General features: G+C 38.6%; 1 protein-coding gene and 1 long non-coding RNA gene across 2 annotated transcripts in view; one reads left to right on the top strand and one right to left on the bottom strand.

Moving 5' to 3' along the window:
- CSMD1 (CUB and Sushi multiple domains 1) overlaps positions 1-22905 on the top strand; it is a 2063616-nt gene that overhangs the window by 1125991 nt on the left and 914720 nt on the right. The gene's annotated exons all lie outside the window — the stretch shown is intronic.
- LOC129060867 (uncharacterized) lies at positions 1538-17144 on the bottom strand. The gene is made up of 5 exons (XR_008527726.2): positions 17087-17144; positions 13247-13419; positions 11751-11845; positions 8192-8473; positions 1538-1948 (listed from the first exon to the last, which is right to left on the bottom strand). It is a non-coding gene; the product is annotated as an uncharacterized LOC129060867 (long non-coding RNA).

Here is a 22905-nt window from a genome sequence, read left to right as displayed (position 1 = left end):
GTCAAGGATGTCTACATAATACCCCACCAGTAAAAATTCTACAGAAAGCTTGTCTTTACTCAGAAAGTCAGCAGACTATAGGATTTAATACTGCATGACCCATGAAAATGGAATTTTCTCACTAGAAGAAAATGGTTACACTGTTATATGGTAAATAACAGTTATGATTAATGAAATCAGGAAAATTAAATTCATGTTTCAAGCAGTAAACTGTCATAGGAATTAGCATACTCAGTCATCTGGCATTGTACCAACTGGAACTCAATTAATCAGTATTTCTGTTAAACTCATTAATGCCTACAGTGGCAAAATGGCAATTAAAAAACAAGTTTTTTTGACATATGAGCCTATATCTTCATAACTAGCACATTTCACCATGAAAATAGAATTTCTGATATTTAAACTTTTTTTGTTTTTTATAGAATATGCTTTTATTTTTGTTGTTTTTATTTTGTTCTGTTGTTCAGACTAGCAAATTAAAATTGGGATGTGAGTGTATTTCCTTCTGGAGAAAAAATGTAGATAATTTTTTAATGCCTCAACTTTAAATTGCAAAGACAGATTTTTGTATGCAATATGATAAAAATCTATGGTTATTTCTTCTTTTACAATATAGCTGTCACAGCCTAGTCCATCAGTTTTAATAATACATCTTTATGTTATATTGAAAGTAATTTGTATTAATTAGAAACATTTTGAAAATAGAGAGTACAGAAAAATATTTAAAACCATAGCTTCAAGATTAGTAGGTAACTACTCTTTATATTTTGGAGTATTTTCATTTCTCTCAAGCTCTCTGCATATGCATGTTTTTGTGTTTATTTCCGAATGTGTATAGCTGTATGGATTACTGGGCGTGGACATTTGTATGTATGTATGCTATGTTTTTCCATTGAGCATCACATTCTCAACATTGTTCCATATTAGAAATGCTTTGCAAGTGAATTGTAATGTCCATATAATATTTTACCTTAAAATGGATTAGAATTGATTTAACAATTCCCTATTTTTGTTACGTTAAGTAATATTATAATCAACAGCTTGATATGAATTTTGATCACCACTTCTTAATCGATCTTTTTTTTTTTTTTTTTTTACTCCCTTGGGAGTTTTTCTCTTACTCATTTCCCCCACTTGTCTCATGTTCCCAACTCCCTTCTCGTCCGCTCTCCATCCCCCTCTCTTCCACATTGTCCACGTTCTGTATCATAAGGCCTGACAATGGAGCTACCAGATTTAGGAATCTCCTTGGGTGAGGGATTCTATCTCCAGTGCAGGGAGATAGAAAAGCTAAGTAAGCAGAAATGAAACTGCCCATAACCCGTGCAGTTAAGCGACTATGCCTGTATTATCTATATCTCAAAAGTTAATACAACTATAACATGTGACAAGTAATTTTGAAGTTGTACTGTTTGGATATTCTTAAACAGTAGCATTAAAAAGTCACTGAAAGTATGATATTTTAATTCATTATCTGTGTTCTTAAGGTCAAAAGGAAAAGAATTTATCTCAAAAAAGACTACAAAATAAAAAGGCAGTGCACACTACTAAAATTTCACCTTACAAGAATTATTGATCATATTTTGGAGTTAAGTGTATTACTCCTGGGATTTTAAGAAAATTTCACATGTTCTAAGTGTTCCCAAAGCACGAGAATTGGTCCATTTCCAAGAGGTGGTTTCTTTTCTGAGGCTTATCCAACAGCACACTGCCACCTTCTAGACTGGGGAAAATGGTCCCTCAGGGGAGCGTTGCTCACAGGGGCACAAGACCTCCTTCTTTTTTCATAAGTGCCTTCTCTTTTATTTAACTTATTTTCTTCATAATCACTTTCTTACATAAATATTGATTGAGCATCTCCTTGTAACAAGGCAGTCATATTGATGCTTGAGAAGTATCTGTGAACAACGTAGACAAAGATCCTTGCCTTCATAGAGTTTACCATTTCCTCGGAGGAAATAAGAAAATACATTTTTTTTTTTTTTCTTTTATTGTAATTATTATTATTATTATTATTATTATACTTTAGGTTTTATGGTACATGTGCCCAATGTGCAGTAAGTTACATATGTATACATGTGCCATGCTGGTGCACTGCACCCACCAACTCGTCATCTAGCATTAGGTATATCTCCCAATGTTATCCCTCCCCCCTCCCCCCAACCCACAACAGTCCCTGAAGTGTGATGTTCCCCTTCCTGTGTCCATGTGTTCTCATTGTTCAATTCCCACCTATGAGTGAGAATATGTGGTGTTTGGTTTTTTGTTCTTGCGATAGTTTACTGAGAATGATGATTTCCAATTTCATCCATGTCCCTACAAAGGACATGAACTCATCATTTCTTATGGCTGCATAGTATTCCATGGTGTAGATGTGCCACATTTTCTTAATCCAGTCTATCATTGTTGGACATTTGGGTTGGTTCCAAGTCTTTGCTATTGTGAATAATGCCGCAATAAACATACGTGTGCATGTGTCTTTATAGCAGCATGATTTATAGTCCTTTGGGTATATACCCAGTAATGGGATGGCTGGGTCGAATGGAATTTCTAGTTCTAGATCCCTGAGGAATCGCCACACTGACTTCCACAAGGGTTGAACTAGTTTACAGTCCCACCAACAGTGTAAAAGTGTTCCTATTTCTCCACATCCTCTCCAGCACCTGTTGTTTCCTGACTTTTTAATGATCGCCATTCTAACTGGTGTGAGATGGTATCTCATTGTGGTTTTGATTTGCATTTCTCTGATGGCCAGTGATGGTGAGCATTTTTTCATGTGTCTTTTGGCTGCATAAATGTCTTCTTTAGAGAAGTGTCTGTTCATGTCCTTCGCCCACTTTTTGATGGGGTTGTTTGTTTTTTTCTTGTAAATTTGTTGGAGTTCATTGTAGATTCTGGATATTAGCCCTTTGTCAGATGAGTAGGTTGCGAAAATTTTCTCCCATTTTGTAGGTTGCCTGTTCACTCTGATGGCAGTTTCCTTTGCTGTGCAGAAGCTCTTTAGTTTAATTAGATCCCATTTGTCAATTTTGGCTTTTGTTGCCATTGCTTTTGGTGTTTTAGACATGAAGTCCTTGCCCATGCCTATGTCCTGAATGGTATTGCCTAGGTTTTCTTCTAGGGTTTTTATGGTTTTAGGTCTAACATTTAAGTCTTTAATCCATCTTGAATTGATTTTTGTATAAGGTGTAAGGAAGGGATCCAGTTTCAGCTTTCTCCATATGGCTAGCCAGTTTTCCCAGCACCATTTATTAAATAGGGAATCCTTTCCCCATTTCTTGTTTTTCTCAGGTTTGTCAAAGATCAGATGGTTGTAGATATGTGGCATTATTTCTGACGGCTCTGTTCTGTTCCATTGATCTATATCTCTGTTTTGGTACCAGTACCATGCTGTTTTGGTTACTGTAGCCTTGTAGTATAGTTTGAAGTCAGGTAGCGTGATGCCTCCAGCTTTGTTCTTTTGGCTTAGGATTGACTTGGCGATGCGGGCTCTTTTTTGGTTCCATATGAACTTTAAAGTAGTTTTTTCCAATTCTGTGAAGAAAGTCATTGGTAGCTTGATGGGGATGGCATTGAATCTGTAAATTACCTTGGGAAGGATGGCCATTTTCATGATATTGATTCTTCCTACCCATGAGCATGGAATGTTCTTCCATTTGTTTGTATCCTCTTTTATTTCCTTGAGCAGTGGTTTGTAGTTCTCCTTGAAGAGGTCTTTCACATCCCTTGTAAGTTGGATTCCTAGGTATTTTATTCTCTTTGAAGCAATTGTGAATGGGAGTTCACTCATGATTTGGCTCTCTGTTTGTCTGTTATTGATGTATAAGAATGCTTGTGATTTTTGCACATTGATTTTGTATCCTGAGACTTTGCTGAAGTTGCTTATCAGCTTAAGGAGATTTTGGGCTGAGACAATGGGGTTTTCTAGATATACTATCATGTCATCTGCAAACAGGGACAATTTGACTTCCTCTTTTCCTAATTGAATACCCTTGATTTCCTTCTCCTGCCTAATTGCCCTGGCCAGAACTTCCAACACTATGTTGAATAGAAGTGGCGAGAGAGGGCATCCCTGTCTTGTGCCAGTTTTCAAAGGGAATGCTTTCAGTTTTTGCCCATTCAGTATGATATTGGCTGTGGGTTTGTCATAAATAGCTTTTATTATTTTGAGATACGTCCCATCAATTCCTAATTTATTGAGAGTTTTTAGCATGAAGGGTTGTTGAATTTTGTCAAAGGCCTTTTCTGCATCTATTGAGATAATCATGTGGTTTTTGTCTTTGGTTCTGTTTATATGCTGGATTACATTTATTGATTTGCGTATATTGAACCAGCCTTGCATCCCAGGGATGAAGCCCACTTGATCATGGTGGATAAGCTTTTTGATGTGCTGCTGGATTCTGTTTGCCAGTATTTTATTGAGGATTTTTGCATCAATGTTCATCAAGGATATTGGTCTAAAATTCTCTTTTTTTGTTGTGTCTCTGCCAGGCTTTGGTATCAGGATGATGCTGGCCTCATAAAATGAGTTAGGGAGGATTCCCTCTTTTTCTATTGATTGGAATAGTTTCAGAAGGAATGGTACCAGTTCCTCCTTGTACCTCTGGTAGAATTCGGCTGTGAACCCATCTGGTCCTGGACTTTTTTTGGTTGGTAAGCTATTGATTATTGCCATAATTTCAGCTCCTGTTATTGGTCTATTCAGAGATTGAACTTCTTCTTGGTTTAGTCTTGGGAGGGTGTATGTGTTGAGGAATTGATCCATTTCTTCTAGATTTTCTAGTTTATTTGCATAGAGGTGTTTGTAATATTCTCTGATGGTAGTTTGTATTTCTGTGGGATCAGTGGTGATATCCCCTTTATCATTTTTTATTGCATCTATTTGATTCTTCTCTCTTTTTTTCTTTATTAATCTTGCTAGCGGTCTATCAATTTTGTTGATCCTTTCAAAAAACCAGCTCCTGGATTCATTTATTTTTTGAAGGGTTTTTTGTGTCTCTATTTCCTTCAGTTCTGCTCTGATTTTAGTTATTTCTTGCCTTCTGCTAGCTTTTGAATGTGTTTGCTCTTGCTTTTCTAGTTCTTTTAATTGTGATGTTAGGGTGTCAATTTTGGATCTTTCCTGCTTTCTCTTGTGGGCATTTAGTGCTATAAATTTCCCTCTACACACTGCTTTGAATGCATCCCAGAGATTCTGGTATGTTGTGTCTTGGTTCTCGTTGGTTTCAAAGAACATCTTTATTTCTGCCTTCATTTCGTTATGTACCCAGTAGTCATTCAGGAGCAGGTTGTTCAGTTTCCACGTAGTTGAGCGGTTTTGAGTGAGATTCTTAATCCTGAGTTCTAGCTTGATTGCACTGTGATCTGAGAGACAGTTTGTTACAATTTCTGTTCTTTTACATTTATTGAGGAGAGCTTTACTTCCAAGGATATGGTCAATTTTGGAATAGGTGTGGTGTGGTGCTGAAAAAAATGTATATTCTGTTGATTTGGGGTGGAGAGTTCTGTAGATGTCTATTAGGTCTGCTTGGTGCAGAGCTGAGTTCAATTCCTGGGTATCCTTGTTGACTTTCTGTCTCGTTGATCTGTCTAATGTTGACAGTGGAGTGTTAAAGTCTCCCATTATTAATGTGTGGGAGTCTAAGTCTCTTTGTAGGTCACTCAGGACTTGCTTTATGAATCTGGGTGCTCCTGTATTGGGTGCATATATATTTAGGATAGTTAGCTCTTCTTGTTGAATTAATCCCTTTACCATTATGTAATGGCCTTCTTTGTCTCTTTTGATCTTTGTTGGTTTAAAGTCTGTTTTATCAGAGACTAGGATTGCAACCCCTGCCTTTTTTTGTTTTCCATTTGCTTGGTAGATCTTCCTCCATCCTTTTATTTTGAGCCTATGTGTGTCTCTGCACGTGAGATGGGTTTCCTGAATACAGCACACTGATGGGTCTTGAGTCTTTATCCAATTTGCCAGTCTGTGTCTTTTAATTGGACCATTTAGTCCATTTACATTTAAAGTTAATATTGTTATGTGTGAATTTGATCCTGTCATTATGATGTTAGCTCGATGTTTTGCTCGTTAGTTGATGCAGTCTCTTCCTAGTCTCAATGGTCTTTACATTTCGGTATGATTTTGCAGTGGCTGGTACCGGTTGTGTCTTTCCATGTTTAGCGCTTCCTTCAAGAGCTCTTTTAGGGCAGGCCTGGTGGTGACAAAATCTCTCAGCATTTGCTTGTCTGTAAAGTATTTTATTTCTCCTTCACTTATGAAGCTTAGTTTGGCAGGATATGAAATTCTGGGTTGAAAATTCTTTTCTTTAAGAATGTTGAATATTGGCCCCCACTCTCTTCTGGCTTGTAGGGTTTCTGCCGAGAGATCCGCTGTTAGTCTGATGGGCTTCCCTTTGATGGTAACCCGACCTTTCTCTCTGGCTGCCCTTAACATTTTTTCCTTCATTTCCACTTTGGTGAATCTGACAATTATGTGTCTTGGAGTTGCTCTTCTCGAAGAGTATCTTTGTGGCGTTCTCTGTATTTCCTGAATCTGAATGTTGGCCTGCCTTGCTAGATTGGGGAAGTTCTCCTGGATAATATCCTGCAGAGTGTTTTCCAACTTGTTTCCATTCTCCCCATCACTTTCAGGTACACCAATCAGACGTAGATTTGGTCTTTTCACATAGTCCCACATTTCTTGGAGGCTTTGCTCGTTTCTTTTTATTCTTTTTTCTCTAAACTTCCCTTCTCGCTTCATTTCATTCATTTCATCTTCCAGGGCTGATACCCTTTCTTCCATTTGATCGCATCGGCTCCTGAGGCTTCTGCATTCTTCACGTAGTTCTCGAGCCTTGGTTTTCAGCTCCATGAGCTCCTTTAAGCACTTCTCTGTATTGGTTATTCTAGTTATACATTCTTCTAAATTTTTTTCAAAGTTTTCAACTTCTTTGCCTTTGGATTGAATATCCTCCCGTAGCTCGGAGTAATTTGATCGTCTGAAGCCTTCTTCTCTCAGCTCATCAAAGTCATTCTCCATCCAGCTTTGTTCCGTTGCTGGTGAGGAACTGCGTTCCTTTGGAGGAGGAGAGGTACTCTGGTTTTTAGAGTTTCCAGTTTTTCTGCTCTGTTTTTTCCCCATCTTTGTGGTTTTATCTACTTTTGGTCTTTGATGATGGTGATGTACAGATGGGTTTTTGGTGTGGATGTCCTTTCTGTTAGTTTTCCTTCTAACAGACAGAACCCTCAGCTGCAGGTCTGTTGGAGTACCTGGCCGGCCGTGTGAGGTGTCAGTCTGCCCCTGCTGGGGGATGCCTCCCAGTTAGGCTGCTCGGGGGTCAGGGGTCAGGGACCCACTTGAGGAGGCAGTCAGCCCGTTCTCAGATCTCCAGCTGCGTGCTGGGAGAACCACTGCTCTCCTCACAGCTGTCAGACAGGGACATTTAAGTCTGCAGAGGTTACTGCTGTCTTTTTGTTTGTCTGTGCCCTGCCCCCAGAGGTGGAGCCTACAGAGGCAGGCAGGCAGGCCTCCTTGAGCTGTGGTGGGCTCCACCCAGTTCAAGCTTCCAGGCTGCTTTGTTTACCTAAGCGAGCCTGGGCAATGGCGGGCGCCCCTCCCCCAGCCTCGCTGCCGACTTGCTGCTTGATCTCAGACTGCTGTGCTAGCAATCAGCGAGACTCCGTGGGCGTAGGACCCTCTGAGCCAGGTGCGGGCTATACTCTCCTGGGGCACCGTTTCCTAAGCCCGTCGGAAAAGCACAGTATTCGGGTGGGAGTGGCCCGATTTTCCAGGTGCCGTCTGTCACCTCTGGAAGGGGAACTCCCTGACCCCTTGCGCTTCCCGAGTGAGGCAATGCCTCGCCCCTGCTTCGGCTGGCGCACGGTGCGCTCACCCACTGACCTGCGCCCACTGTCTGGCACTCCCTAGTGAGATGAACACGGTACCTCAGATGGAAATGCAGAAATCACCCGTCTTCTGCGACGCTCGCGCTGGGAGCTGTAGACCGGAGCTGTTCCTATTCGGCCATCTTGGCTCCTCCCCCAGAAAATACATTTTTAAAGTAAATTATAGAGCATGCTATACCAATTCATTACATTACATAAGAATACCTTTTTAAAGTAAATGTGGAGCATGTTATAAAATAATAAGCATCAGGCGAGAAGAAAAATTGATCAGGGTACAAAGATCACAAAGAAAACTCACAGCTTTGTCCTGAGCCTCAGGACTGAATCCCCAAAAGGAAGAACCAACAAAGAAGACTGAAAACATGCAAACGTGAGGGAAGAGAAGCAGCATCTCAGAGGAGTGTCCTTGAAGGCGAGGGATGCAGGCTTAGCCACTGCTGCTGTTGGATCAAGAATGATGAGATCAGGGTGGCAGGCATTGGATGGAGTGACGTGGGTTGTTCTACTGATGACATGAGGATGGCAGATGTTGGATGTTGGGGACTATGTGATGTCAAGTCAACACTCTTGGAGAGCTTTGCTGTAAAGGGGTGCAAATAAATGGAGAAATATTTAGTGAGGAAGGTGGGGTCAAGATAAAATATTTTAAAATGAGAGAAATAGGAACCTGTGTGGATGATGGAGGGATTGATTCTGCTGAGAGGAATCCCTGGTGGGTTAGAGAAAGCAGAGAATTGTTGAAGGATGTGCTTGGAGGAGACAGAAGAGGCTGGAATGGATCCTACAAACCTATGCAGAGGGAGACGCAGACATTCACCTGCCCCTCCATCTCTCGCGTCCCTCACAGCCTCCAAAGGCTCCTCCCTTCCCCCTATCACGATTCATCTTGGCCTGCTTCACTTTCCCCTTGGTCACTTTGATGAAGCCTGGACTCTGCTTTTGCGCATGCTGAGATAGCTGACATGAGTAGGTCCTCTACTCCATCCCTCCTCCCACCTTCCTCAATCCCTAAGACCATCTACTATGTTTTCTGGAATTTATTGTCAATTGTCATCATCTTCTATATCCCAGCTTATTCTCTGAACGCAGCCCTGCAGCCCTATCCTCCTCCCGACCTCTTGACCAGCAGCATGGGGGAGCGTGGTTCACTGCACATGCTCATCCACTCAGCTGGGAGTAGAGAGGGTGTCCCTCATCCTGTACTGCTTCCTTCAGGCCATTCTCCCTCGCTCCCTACAAACCCCACCTCTGATTCTGGTGCACGAGCTCGCTACATCCACTGCCTACAGGATGGTTACCACCTCCCCACACCCGGCACGTGTTCCTGCGCCTACATTCCCAGTCATTGAATCCTTTTTTAGGGACACACTCTCCATACGTCTACTAGATTCTTGTAGAATCAAGTATTCTTGCAGAATATTTGTATCGATGGTTTTTGCAACAACCTGAGTCTCCATTTCTTGAATTCTTTTTCTGCAAAGATCTCCTCCAGTCTGCCTCAGCTGTTCTTGTCATTCGTCCAGGTCCAGGGAACTTGTCCTCACCAGTAATTGCAGCCCCTCCACGCTCTCAGTTTTATGAATTATTCTCTTTAACCTGCTATATTTCTAGCTTACATCTTCTTCAATGCTCAGGCCCCCAGTACTTCTACCCTGCCAGGATCTCTGATCCATGGAGCCCACAGGCTTTGCATGGCCATCTCTGCTCCCGCCCCACCCTCCTGGCACCCTCAGTCTCTCATCCTTAGAACCATGTGTTCTACTCACATCTGCCTTGTGGTCACTTCCTTACACATTCCCTCTTCATTCCTCACCTTCTTGTTCTCTCTCTTTCCTTTAATTTATCTTCTACCTTTTTCTCTTTTCTTCTGCTCTTCACCCTTTTCTTTGTTTCTTGTTCTCTATCACCTAAAGCTTAAATTAGCAATGGATGTTTTTTTCTCCAGTGAAAGTAGAGACCACCCTGCCCTCCCTTGGCCTGCAGCAAGGAGTTACTGCTCAAGGTGCAGAGACTCACCTTTCAGGGACCACCCGATCAAACAGAGCCAAAAAGTCTCAGGACACTAGGTCTTTATTTTTGTACTTTTTCCCTTGAGATAATTTATGAGTAGAAGTACAACACTCAGCATTGAGAAATTGGTAGTACTACACATGTCCATGCCAAAAGAGATAAGAAAAGTGGTTCAGGGATGGCCATTTGGGGAATGGATGGGCTATTAGTTTGGAATTTCCCACTTTTATGTCTGTGATATCAATATTAAAAGACCAGTCCCTAAAGACTTTGTGGGGCCCTGATACACACCCTTGTCTAGATGCAAATTCATTATTTCAAATATTCTGCCTTCTAGCATGATGAGCAGGCTCATGCTTTGAAAATTGATATCATAATATATCCTGTCACAAATTAGCTCCTCAGAAATCTTATTTTACATGGAAAACAATTCAGCTTTAATGATATCCATAATTATACCTAAATAGATATGAAATATTCCTTCTGCATTCATTTCTACAAATTGTTATCATGTGAGCATCAATGCAGGAAAAACACATTGATATTTATCTAAGCTGAAGCACTTATTATACTCATCTGTTATTTTATGTAACAACCACTTAAAAGAAGTAATTCTTATTTCTTTTAAATTAAAAAACTTTAAACTGTTTCCTGTGATAACAATGCTGAAATAAATTCTTTCTTTAGTCTGTAGAGTATCTATCAGTTTTTGTCCTTTAGTAAGTTTTGAGCTTTGTTCCTTTGACTGGACTTACACACTACTAAGGCACAGCCCTTTGATGTGTATAAATGCGAATTTTAATTTTTTTATTCTTTTATTTATTTTTTTATTTATATTTATTTTTTGAGACACAGTCCCACTCTGTCACCCAGGCTGGAGTACAGTGGCGCGATCTTGGCTCACCTCAACCTCTGCCTCCCAGGTTCAAGCGATTCTCCTGCCTCAGCCTCCTAAGTAGCTGGGACTACAGGCGAGAGCCATCATGCCTGGCTAATTTTTGTATTCATAGTAAAGACAGGGTTTTGCCATGTTGGCCAAGCTGGTCTCGAACTCCTGACCTCAAGTGATCTGCCTGCCTCAGCCTCCCAAAGTGCTGGAATTACAGGCCTGAGCCACCATGCCAGGCTTAATGCGAATTTTGAAGAATTGAATTCAGTGGCAACGCTTACAGGGCAAAGAGAAAAGGCAGGGATAGTAGAAGGTGTCGGGGTGAGACCCTATGGAAAACAAAGCTGTTGAAACCAAAATAGAGAACACTGTGCACATACTGATTCTGTCTTTGGACTTACCTATTGGTTTTTGATTCTTTTGTTTGGAGTCTTTGATGTAAAGAAAAGTGTAAATAGTCTCAGAATTTGCCTATACAGCAGACACTTGAAATGCATAAGAGATATGCCCTGAGAATGGCGACATCCCCCAAATGTATCAATAAGATACACTCTCTGCTGGGTGCAGTGGCTCATGCCTGTAATCCCAACACTTTGAGAGGCTGAGGCTGGTGGATCACCTGAGATCAGAAGTTTGAGACCAACCTGGCCAACATCGTGAAACCCCATCTCTACTAAAAATACACAAATTAGCCAGGCGTGGTAGTGGATGCCTGTAATTCCAGCTACTTGGGAGGCTGAGGCAGGAGAATTGCTTGAACTGGGACACGGAGGTTGCAGGAAGCTGAGATCGCGCCAGTGTACTCCAGCCTGGGCGACAGAGTGAGACTCCATCACAAAAAACAAAAACAAAAACCAAACAAAAAAAGATGTACTCTGTCTCACAATATCATCTTTAAAACACATCATTGCTCAAAAGATATTTGTACAAGAGCTTCATAAAGATTGAGTTTACATACTGTGTTTCCTGTGAAGGTCCTGATGTCACCAGTTCACAACCTCCCTAAGATCGACCCCTCCCTGGGGACTTCGACCTTGTTCCCCAGGTAGGCTCCTGCAGACAGACCCAGGAATCACTGTTCTTTTCCCATGTGGAGCATTAGATGAACTCATTTGAATCGCAGATACCAATTTCTGCTGAAGTCATCATTCTAACCCTCGAGCTACTCATTTACTTATTTACTCATTTACTCATTTATTTGATGGATTCCAATTTAGATGTAACTAAAAGGAGTAACCGCCATGACCAGCAGGTTTACTTTCTGGCATTTAAGCAAGGATTCCCTTTCGTCCATCCTTCCTTGGCACCTGTGATGGCAGCTGCGGATGGTGGACCCCACCTCTCTCCACTTCATCTCCCCAAATTCTGGTGCAGAACCTTCCTTCCCAGTCCTCCCTGTTTCTTTGTCTGTGCACTTTCACATGCACCCCTGTTCCTGTGGTTTTGTTTTGTTATTCCTCTTTTCCACCATTTTCTCATCAACCATTCCCAGGTTGATTTCTCCTTCAAACTAAGTTAATCTCATCGTTTAAGAAAACTCCATTTATCAACCTAGGCTTCCTTGTCCTTCAATGTAAGTTTCTGTTACAAAACTATCCTTTCAGTTGTTAAATGGAATCTTGTATATTGAGGGCCAAGACTGCATGCCACTAAGTTTAAGTTTATATGAGCAGAGAACCTTCCATATGAAAGTCCATTATTATAAGATTGACTAGGAGTATATTTTAGCAATAGTATATACATATATAGCATACATGTACATATATATCATACATGTACATATATCATACATGTACATATATCATATATGTACATATATGCACATATATGTATATATCATATATATGCCATTGTATACACATACATATATCTATATATATATGATATCTATATGATATATAGATATATATCTTCTGTATGTCACTCTTTAGCATTTCTGGACGGAAAAAAATGTGTGCTTTATAAACATCCTTTCATAAAGTACCACCTTTTCTTTAAAATCACTGCTAATCATTTTTTTCTACAGTACTAAATATTTGACAATCATAATTAGACACATGTAGTTCAGGACCATCTAAAAGACCATTGTATTTTCAGAGATCAGATCACACAGATGGTGCAAGGAGCATAATAGGATCTGAAATGAAAAATCTGGCTTTAAAATTAAATTCTATCTATTATCTGCACTTTAGAACAGTGAGGGAAATTGAGAAGTTCAAAGTACATATTTACAAGGAGTAGCACAAAGGTGAAATTAAAGTGGTACTGAGTAAATTAAGTAACTTCTCAGGCTTTTGCTATAAAATCAGAACTGTATAAATCCAAATCAATTAATTGAATTAAATACTCAGAGAACTTAAGTAACTAGTAACTGAAATAACTCCTAAATGTGTTTTTAAAAACATCAACTATGCCTAAAGAAGGCTGAAAAAAAATGAGTCTTTTTCTAATTACCCCTTTTAATAACATTGTTCCTTTTGATGTGGTGATCTCTGTTGTTAGTGGGAGCCCAATAGAATGAGCTCCCCTGCTGGGCAGAACACTTGAGTCCAGCTGAGGATTTGCAGGTATTAAGGGCAGGATCAAAGTCCTGACAGCTTCTGATTCTTCCTGACATTGGCTTTTGCCTGTAGAAAATGCCAACTTGTCATCAACCACATACAGCAATCACAGCAAAAATAAATTCAGTATGAGCACTAAGTAAGTATATGTATTTATAGAGAGAGAGAGAGAGAAATATCACCAGGATGGTAAGAAGATTAGAGAAAATAAAAACATGTGTCAGGAAAGAAGTGCCCCATCCAAGAAACACAGAATAGAAATAAATAAATAAGTAATAGATAAAAATCATTGGTTGTTTTGAAGCCAAGAAAATATGCACTTACCTTTATTTATAAGGAGAGAAAATGGATAGAGTTGAAAAGTCAGACTAGCATAGGGAGCACATAATGGGAGCAAACACGTCTGAATCAGTCAAGATGAGGTTTGACGTGCAATTATTGGCACCCAACTATATTTCCTAATCACTTATGATAAAAAGGAACATAGGAGCTGGAACTGCAGCGTCAGGGGTTGAGACTTGCTATATGGAAGCATTCTGTAATAGTTTTTCTATGGCTGAGTAGCAAATGACCACAAACGCAGCAGCTAAAAGCAGTGCATCCATGTTTCCTCGGGGGTCCATCGGTCCGGAGTCAAGGACCCCTTACCCCAGTCTTCTCTCAGGGCCTCAAGAAGCAGCACTCAAGGACTCCTTCAGTCTGTGATCTCACCTTAGGCTGGAATTATCTTCCATACTCGTATTGATGTTGGCAGAATTCGGCTCCTTGCAAGTGTAGGGCTGAGATGCTCAGGACCCCAAAACTGCCCACTGCTCGCAGCCAACTGTACCTCCCCACACTGGGCAGTGCCTTCCTGGAGGCCAGAAGGAGAGGACCACTTCTGCTTCCTTCTCTGACTTGGAACACTTTTAAGGGCTCCTCTAAGTATGTCAGGTTCTCCCAAATAAACTCCCTTTGGATTAACTTAAAAATCGACTGATTAGGGGCCTTTCTACATCTGCAAAATGTCTTCACCTTTGCCCTGTATTGTAACATAATCATGGGAGTGATGCCATGCCACCTATAAGGTTCAGGCATTATTGGTTAAAAGCCAGTCACAGGTCCTGCCCACTTGCAAGAGGAGGGGATCTCAGGAGCGTGGAGGTCCTCTTAGTATCCTACCTTCCTCCACCCTGGAAGGGCTTCTAAACCTGAGACTACATTGCTAAGAGACATCATCTGATCTGCTCTGGATCTGGAAAATCCATATTTAAAAAATAAATCCTGGGGCCAGGCGCAGTGGCTCATGCCTGTAATCACAGCACTTTGGGAGGCCAAGGTGGGTGGATACCCTAAGGTCAGGAGTTTGAGACCTGCCTGGCCAACATGATGAAACCCTGTCTGCACTAAAAACACAAAAAATTAGCCAGATGTGGTGGCAGGCACCTGTAATCCCAGCTACATGGGAGGCTGAGACTGGAGAATCGCTTGAACCAGAGAGGCGGAGATTGCAGTGAGTCAAGGTTGCACCACTGCACTCCAGCCTGGGCGACAGAGAGAAACTCCATCTCAAAATAAATAACTACGTAAATAAATCCTTAGGCTAAAGAAATAAGGTGAGTTAATGGTAATAACTGCTAATGTTTGTGAATATTTATTTTAAATGCCAAGTTAATCTAAAGTCAAACATTTGATATGCTCTAACCCAATTAATCCACACACTAGTCCTGTGAAATACATTCTATCCTTATCTGAGTTTCACACATGAAAAAACTGAGAGGAAGGTAATTTGAGTAACTGTCATCTTCTTGATCAGTTGGGGCTAATCAAAACTTACATATGTTTGTCTGTTTCACGTGTACAGTCATGCACCACATAAAGATGTTTTAATCAGCAACGGACCACGTAAATAAAGGTGGTTGGATAAGATTCTCATGGAGCTGGAATATTCCTATCACCTATTGACATGGTAGCGATCGGAATGCCATAGCCTGGTGCCTTGTGGACGTATCTGTGATGATGCTGGTGGCAACAAACGTATAGTGCGTTATATAAAAGCCAAGCACATACACTTATGTGCCATGCATAACGCTTGATCTTGATCATAAACAACCATGGTCCTGGTTTATATATTTACTATACTTTTTATTATAGAGTCTACTGCTGCTTATTATTATTTTTTTTAAAATTTTAACTGTAAAGCAGCCTTGAGCAGCTCTTTCAGAAGATGTCCAGAAGAAGGCATCGTTCTCATAGGAGGCGACAGCTACATGGGTACTACTGCCCCTGAGGAGCTTCCAGTGGGACAGGATGTGAAGGTGGAAGATAGTGATATTGATTATCACTGTTTAGGCCTAGGACAATGTGTGTGTTTGTGTCTTCATTTTTAACAAAAGAAGTGTAGAAAGTAAAAAAAAAAAAAATTAAATAGAAGAAAGCATATAGAATAAAAATATAAAGAAATAAGATATTTTATACAGCTGTACAAAGTGTGTTCTAAGCTATGTGTTATTATATGAGTAAAAAAGGTAAAAAATCAAAAACTTTATAAAATACAAAATGTTACAGTAAGCTATAGTTAACTTATTATTGAAGACAAAGCATGTTTAAATGAATTTACTGTGCCTAAGTGCACTGCATTTATAGAGCCCACAGTAGTGTACAGAGATGTCCTAGGCCTTCATACTGACTCATTCACTGACTCACCCAGAGCAACTTCTTGTCCTGCAAGCTCCATTCATGGCAAGTACCCTGTACAGGTGTAGCATTTTCTATCTTTTATGCTGATTTTTCAGCTGTACCTTTTCTGTGGTTAGATATGCTTAGATACATACATACATATCACTGTGTAACCATTGCCTTCAGTATTCAGGGCAGTCCCATGCAGTATAGGTGTGTGGTCTAGGAGCAACAGGTTGTATCGTAGAGCCTCGGTGTGTGGTAGGCTAGTCCACCTAGGTTTCTGTGAGTTCACTCTACGATGTTTGCACAAGGACAAATCAGCAAACTATGCATTTCTCAAAATGTATCTCCATTGTTAGGTGATGCATAGTTGCACTATTTTCCTATCGGTATGTGTTTTCTAATTCCCATAAACTGTCTTCCCGCCTTCAATTCAATGTCTCCAGATTTGCCTTATAGTTGATACTTCTTGCTTCTAAATATACTTATGCATTTTAAACAATAATATGAAAGTCTAATCACAGGAGACCTTTATTGTTTTATAAAATTATACATCATTAACCTTTTTTAACTTTTAAAGTTTGTGCAGTATCTGCATATCACATCTTTAAAATCCTAATTCATTAAAATAACAATCGAGCATTCTGATGGCAGTTTTTAAATGCACAGACAAATATTGACAAGAATTTTAGAAAAAACTTTAGTTTTAAACTTTAAGAGGCATTTTTCCCTTCAAAAAACAAAAACAAAAAAAATCTGTTCTGATTCTTCTATGTGGCAGAGTATGTTTCGCTCATAAGTTCTGAGGTCACACGACCTCATCGTCAAGGAAGATCTGTATTTCAGTTTATCAGAAATAAAACTAGTGAGGCTGCAGTTCCTGACAATGATGAATTCAAATAGTGAATTTCCAGCTGCATACCCATAGATCTCCTTTCGTCTGCAGATGGGAGGACACCCCCTTGCCTTTTCAAATGACATTGGCCTCTAGTTATTACTTTCCTAAAAATCCAACCTTTCCCCCTGTGACAATTCTGCTAAAAAATGATGAAGTTACGGTTAGTCACATTACCAAACAGATTGCTCTCTCCGAATCCATACATCAACTCCCTGGACCTCCTATGGATCACAGTGTAAAGGTTCTAGAATTATTCTTTGTCAATAATTTGTTGGTGAGTGAGGTGTATGTGTGTCTACCAAATAGAACTTCTGGGACTTCCTGAAGTATTTGTCATTGACTTGAAATTGATCCACCAATGCCGTTATTAATTTTCCTTGACTCACTAAATATCACCTACCCATCAGTCAGTAACTTGCTCACACCTGAGATTTGAGCCACAAGCCAGACTCACTCTTTAACGCCCTTCTTAAAGAGGAAATAAAAATAAACCTTTCTAAGTTACTGCCAATACTGTCTTTTTAAAATTTTTAAAGTACTCTTCACTTACGTATATAATAAAAATGGTAGGAGGGGCAGATTTAGATGGCCTTGTTGAAAGTGGGATGGAAATTTAATTATATTAACATTGTGCCGTTGTAATAACAATGACTACATATTATGAGTGCTGGATGCTAGACATTTGGCCGTTTGAGTACATTTTCTGAGTTCATCATCATTGTCCTCAGATAACCTTGTATGCATGCAATGGAAAGTTCTGCTGGGTGTGAATTACATTACTCTAAATTTTACTCACAATATCTGTCCATCTTTATTATTTTCAAAGGTACATTATATCCATTTGATTCCTAAAACAAGCCTTGGAAGTATTACTTTCATTCACATTTTGCAGATGGTGGATCTGAGAATCAAATGCTTTGAAACATTTCCCCAAGACCAGCCACCTCCTTACAGTGCTCAAACTGGGTCTGTGTTCCACCCACTGTGAGCTCCTGTCACTCACTCTGTGGCCTGTCTCTTTGAAAATGCATTCTATGGTATCCTATAACAAATTTCTCTTTAAAATATTCAAATATTAAACTTCCAACTGGATACATTGACATAAAAACATCGTAAATAACTTGTCATTTTTTAACTTTTATGTATTTCCACATTTTTCTCATATCTGTCTCATGTTTCATGTACACAAAGTCCAAGTATAATTTGTCATTTTTATCTTTGGCTGGCTATTGTTACTAATTACTCTGAAACCAAATCTGACTTTAAATATCTGAAATATCTTTGCTTATAATTGCACACAGTAAGCACACAATAAATATTAAGTGAATAAAGTATTCAAAGGATTTCATTCAATGAGGTAAAGATAAGTATAAAAAGATAAACTCATTAACAAACAACGAAAGTATTTTTAGTGGAGTAGCTTATCAGCAGATAATTTTGTGTTAATTACAAAAAAATGGGAAAGCAAGATTTTCAAGGAAACAAAAACTTTACAAGCCATGATAGTGAAAAATTGAGAATTGATTCCATTAGATGTGCTATGGAATCATTTATTCAAACTCTCTAAAGAATAAATAAAAAGGGAAAACGATACTGAAATAAAAACTCATTACAACATTTATCATGTGCAAAATGTGAATACTAATAATCCTTACTTTTCAGGGTTGCTTTAGAAATCAAACTGAGCAAAGTAATCAATTGAGTGAGCTAACATTGACTTTTTGTAGTTTTAATTCTAGGAACATCTTCAGTGCATTTTTAAAATTTTATATTTTTATTTGTAATGTCATTTGTGAAACAAATGTTATTAATACTATATTCCCATTTATGATAGCAGCCATCTGCTAATATATTTTTGAAAACTGACATTCCAACTTTTTAGAAGACAATTTTTGAAATCAAATATTAACTCTTCTTTTTTTTTCTGTTTCCAATTTTAATCTTGACACATTTTTTGCAGGTTTATCATTAGTTTGGTTTTAGTTTCAAATTCTCTTTGAAATACAATATAATTTATGAGTGTTCTAAAAAAATAGAAACTCTAGCTGTCAACATTTTCTTGACATAAGTTCCATACAGGCAAGAGATTTATGTGTTATTTCTACTACTGTGTCCCCAGGATTTACAATTTCTGACCTGTATCTACAATTAGAACCCGGTTCTTCCCTAGAAATTTAGTCAAAAAATATTTAATACTAGTAATGAACAATGAGAATAAAATCATTTAACATCTGTTTAAAATACAGTCTTGTGACTATAAGACATGCACAGCCAACTGTCAGGATTTTTGTTTAAGTATAAATTATTAGTAGTATTGACAAGGGTATCTAAAATCTAATTGAGTCAGAGTGTGCCAATAGAAAGTACTGGAATGAAAAGTGAAAGAACCTCATAAGAAGATTTGGAATTAGTTTTGAATGTTTAACAGAGAAATGGACAAGCAGATGATTCTACAAGAGGCTTGGAAAATGGGAATATTACAATGATGCCATGAAAACGAGTTTTTAAGAAAACCTGAGGTTGTTTGACAAGGATAAGAGGTCGGGGTTGAATTAGGCAGAATGAAGGCATGCCCTGTGTGTTTTCCAGTTATATTTAGTGTGCGTTTCATTAACTATCAGAACTAAAAACAAGGGTACGCATTAGAAAGAAGAGAGCTTTTTAACTCGACATAAAAATTGATGCTGCAACACAATGGAAAAAACTGCTTTTGGAAGCAGTAACTTTCCTTTTACTTTTGGAGGATGAGCTGGGGGGAACACCATCCTGTGGAAAAGGCTTTGCCCTGGCCAGCGTGGCCGACCCAAGGGCCAGGACCCTTGAGGAGCTGCTAGCCTGATGCAAAGTCTTGGTGCTTCAAACACAGATCATGGGCTGATTTGCACATATTTTACTAATTTTCAGTGTCTGTGGATGTTATGAATGTAGCTCAGTTAAAGCTAGGAGGGAACTATTGTAGTTTTGATATTATATATTATAATCACTAGGTTCTAAAATTAGAATCATATTCATGTTTTTTTTTATTTGAACCTCTAAAAATGTATGACCTGAAAAGCTAGGAACTAGTTCTAAAATCCTTTCTAGTGCTAATATTTGGTGATTTTGTGATAAACAATTTAATTGATATATGTGCTATGTGGAATTTTACAAGTCCCTAGACATCCCCACAAATCACAGAAGAACAATCAGAAGGGAATGGGGAATGCAGCGCTTGGTCTTTCAAGTGAAAGAATGTCAAAGGTTGTTTTGTTGTTTTCTTCTTTTCTCCATAAAAGCAATCAAACACATTGGCTTGAGGTTGAGAATCACATAGCGAAAGCATGGTTAAAGAAGTCCAAAAATGCACTTGATGCCAATTTATTTTGCCAATTGATGCATTTTTTAATTTAGTTTTAAAGATAGTTCAAAATCAAGCTCATGAACTATTTTAAACTTTCCAACATAAACCTTTCCAAACAAGTTTATTGAAATTCTATTGAATTCATTTTTATTACATACATAAAAACGCAATTTCAACCATTTTATCGACGAGTTCCCTCATTAGGGGGCCAGTAGTGCCAAGTTTCCCGGAAAAGTTCTATTTAATACTTGATTTGACATCAATCAGTATAGTTTAGTATTTGTCCTGGAATTTTGCCCTAACACTCATGAACCAAAGAACTGAGATCACCAGCCAGGTACAGTGGATCATGCCTGTAATCTCAGCACTTTGGGAGGCCGAGGCAGGCAGATCACCTGAGTTCAGGAGTTCGAGACCAGCCTGACCGATATGGTGAAATCTCGTATCTACTAAAAATACAAAAATTAACCAGACGTAGTGGCAGGCGCCTATAGTCCCAGCTACTTGGGAGGTTGAGACAGGAGAATTGCTTGAACCCAGGAGGCGGACATTGCAGTGAACTGAGATTGTGCCACTGAACTCCAGCCTACACGACAGAGCGAGATAGATTCCGTCTCAAAAAAAAATTAAAAAAAAGAATTGAGGTCACTGTGTAGTGACAATACACTATACACTAGCAAGTGCACACACACAGATCTATCATAACCTCACACCTATACATACACTCACATATTTTAATTTGAAATAACGAGGCATGCTTGCATTTTGATTGAATTATATGAATGCATTTCCTCCACCATTTTGTTTTGCCTATATTTTTTATTCAATCAATGACTTATTGAATGCCTCTTATGTTCAGGGCAATAGGTACTCTTGCTACTAAGACAATAAAATAAAGTACAACGTTATCTATTTTGCTTATTTACACACTATTATTCTCCCTCAGCATATTTGTGCACTAGAGTTTTCAAGGATATTTCTGTTAACAGGACAGCGAGATGCTAGTTGGCGTCTCAGTCGCCTGCATGAGCTTTGCCATTCTTGAACATCTGTTTCACCATTTGGCTAATTTATGCTGTCTTTTTTTTTTTCAAGGGTTCAAACATACAGAAGCATTTAGTTACTTTATGAAGGCCCTTTGATAGCTTAGGCATGTTGAGAAAACTTTAAGTAAAAAGGAAGCAAGCTGTTCCTAATAGGTCGTTTTAACAATTAAGAAAATACTCATTGAAAATATAGGCAGAGCTATTATATATTAAAAAATCAACCCAGAGGATTCCTAGAAACATAGGACTCTTAAGAGCTTGGCTTTGAAATGACCTTTAAATGCATCTTTCAACCTCTCACCCAATGCTTCAGTGTCCAAATATGCAGGGCAGATGATCACTGCATCTCTGTGAATTCCTTCTAGGCACGTACTGCCTCAAAAGGCTGTTCTGATCCTTAGAAACTGCTACCCGTAGATGAGGCAATAATGTTCCTTCCATTTAGCTGCACACTTTGGTCTCTAATTTGGCCACCAGCTTCTCTAGGAACAAATATAAACTTTCTGACCAATGGCAGCACTCATGGATTTAATAGCAAGCAAAGTGCTTTAAAGAGACTTTTGTTTCATGCTCCACAACATCTACAACAGCTCCCAAATAAAGGAAATAGATTCTTTTTTTTTTTTTTTTCTCTCTGAGATGAAGTGTCACTCTTGTTGCCCAGGCTGGAGCACAGTGGCACAATGGGGAAAATCATCATTATTTTGCAAGCTGGTTTAAATAAAAGGGCGGAATGATTCCAGTCTTTATTCTGCTGTTCTCATGCAAACTCGGCCTTGGAGTAATAAAGTAGTTAAGGGGCGGGGGAAGATTTATCTTTATAGAAAAATTCCAGGTATGAAATGTAGAGGGTATGATATAATATCACAGTATGCCTTTTTCCTGGCCAGTGATTAGTTTAGGAATATCATGAGCTGCAAATCAGGTCAAAAATATGTGAAGTAATAGTTACTTTCTATCACAATGTTACTTGCTCGCCAAAACTGGACCCAGTAGATGCCCTCTCTGTGTTAGCCTTTGAGCATTCTTTTGTAACAGTGTGAAGATTGGGGCTCTCATGGTCATGCAGGTGGAAATTGTGCTCTGTTCACCCTCCATGCTTTGCTGATGCTTGTATAACTACCTGGAGTAACTTTACCCTTGTTAGTATATGTGTGCGTGTGTGTGTATATATATATGCACACATATACTATATATATACTATACTATATATGTATACTATATATATACTATACTATATATGTACACTATATATACTATACATATACTATACGTATACTATATATACTATATATATAATATACTATATGTATACTATATATATACATATACTATATATATACTATATATATAATATACTATATATATAGAGACTATATATAGAGTATATATATATAGACTATATATATAGGCTATAATATATTATATCATATATATTATATTATATATATAATATATATTATATATACATATATAATATATATAGTCTATATGTTATATATAATATATAGTCTATATATATTATATATGTATATAATATATATTATATATATAATATATATTATATATACATATATAATATATGTGATATAATATAATATAGCCTA

Source organism: Pongo abelii, chromosome 7 (assembly GCF_028885655.2).
Source record: "Pongo abelii isolate AG06213 chromosome 7, NHGRI_mPonAbe1-v2.0_pri, whole genome shotgun sequence".
NCBI classification, from domain to species: domain Eukaryota; kingdom Metazoa; phylum Chordata; class Mammalia; order Primates; family Hominidae; genus Pongo; species Pongo abelii.
This window is presented reverse-complemented; position numbering and strand designations above follow the sequence as displayed.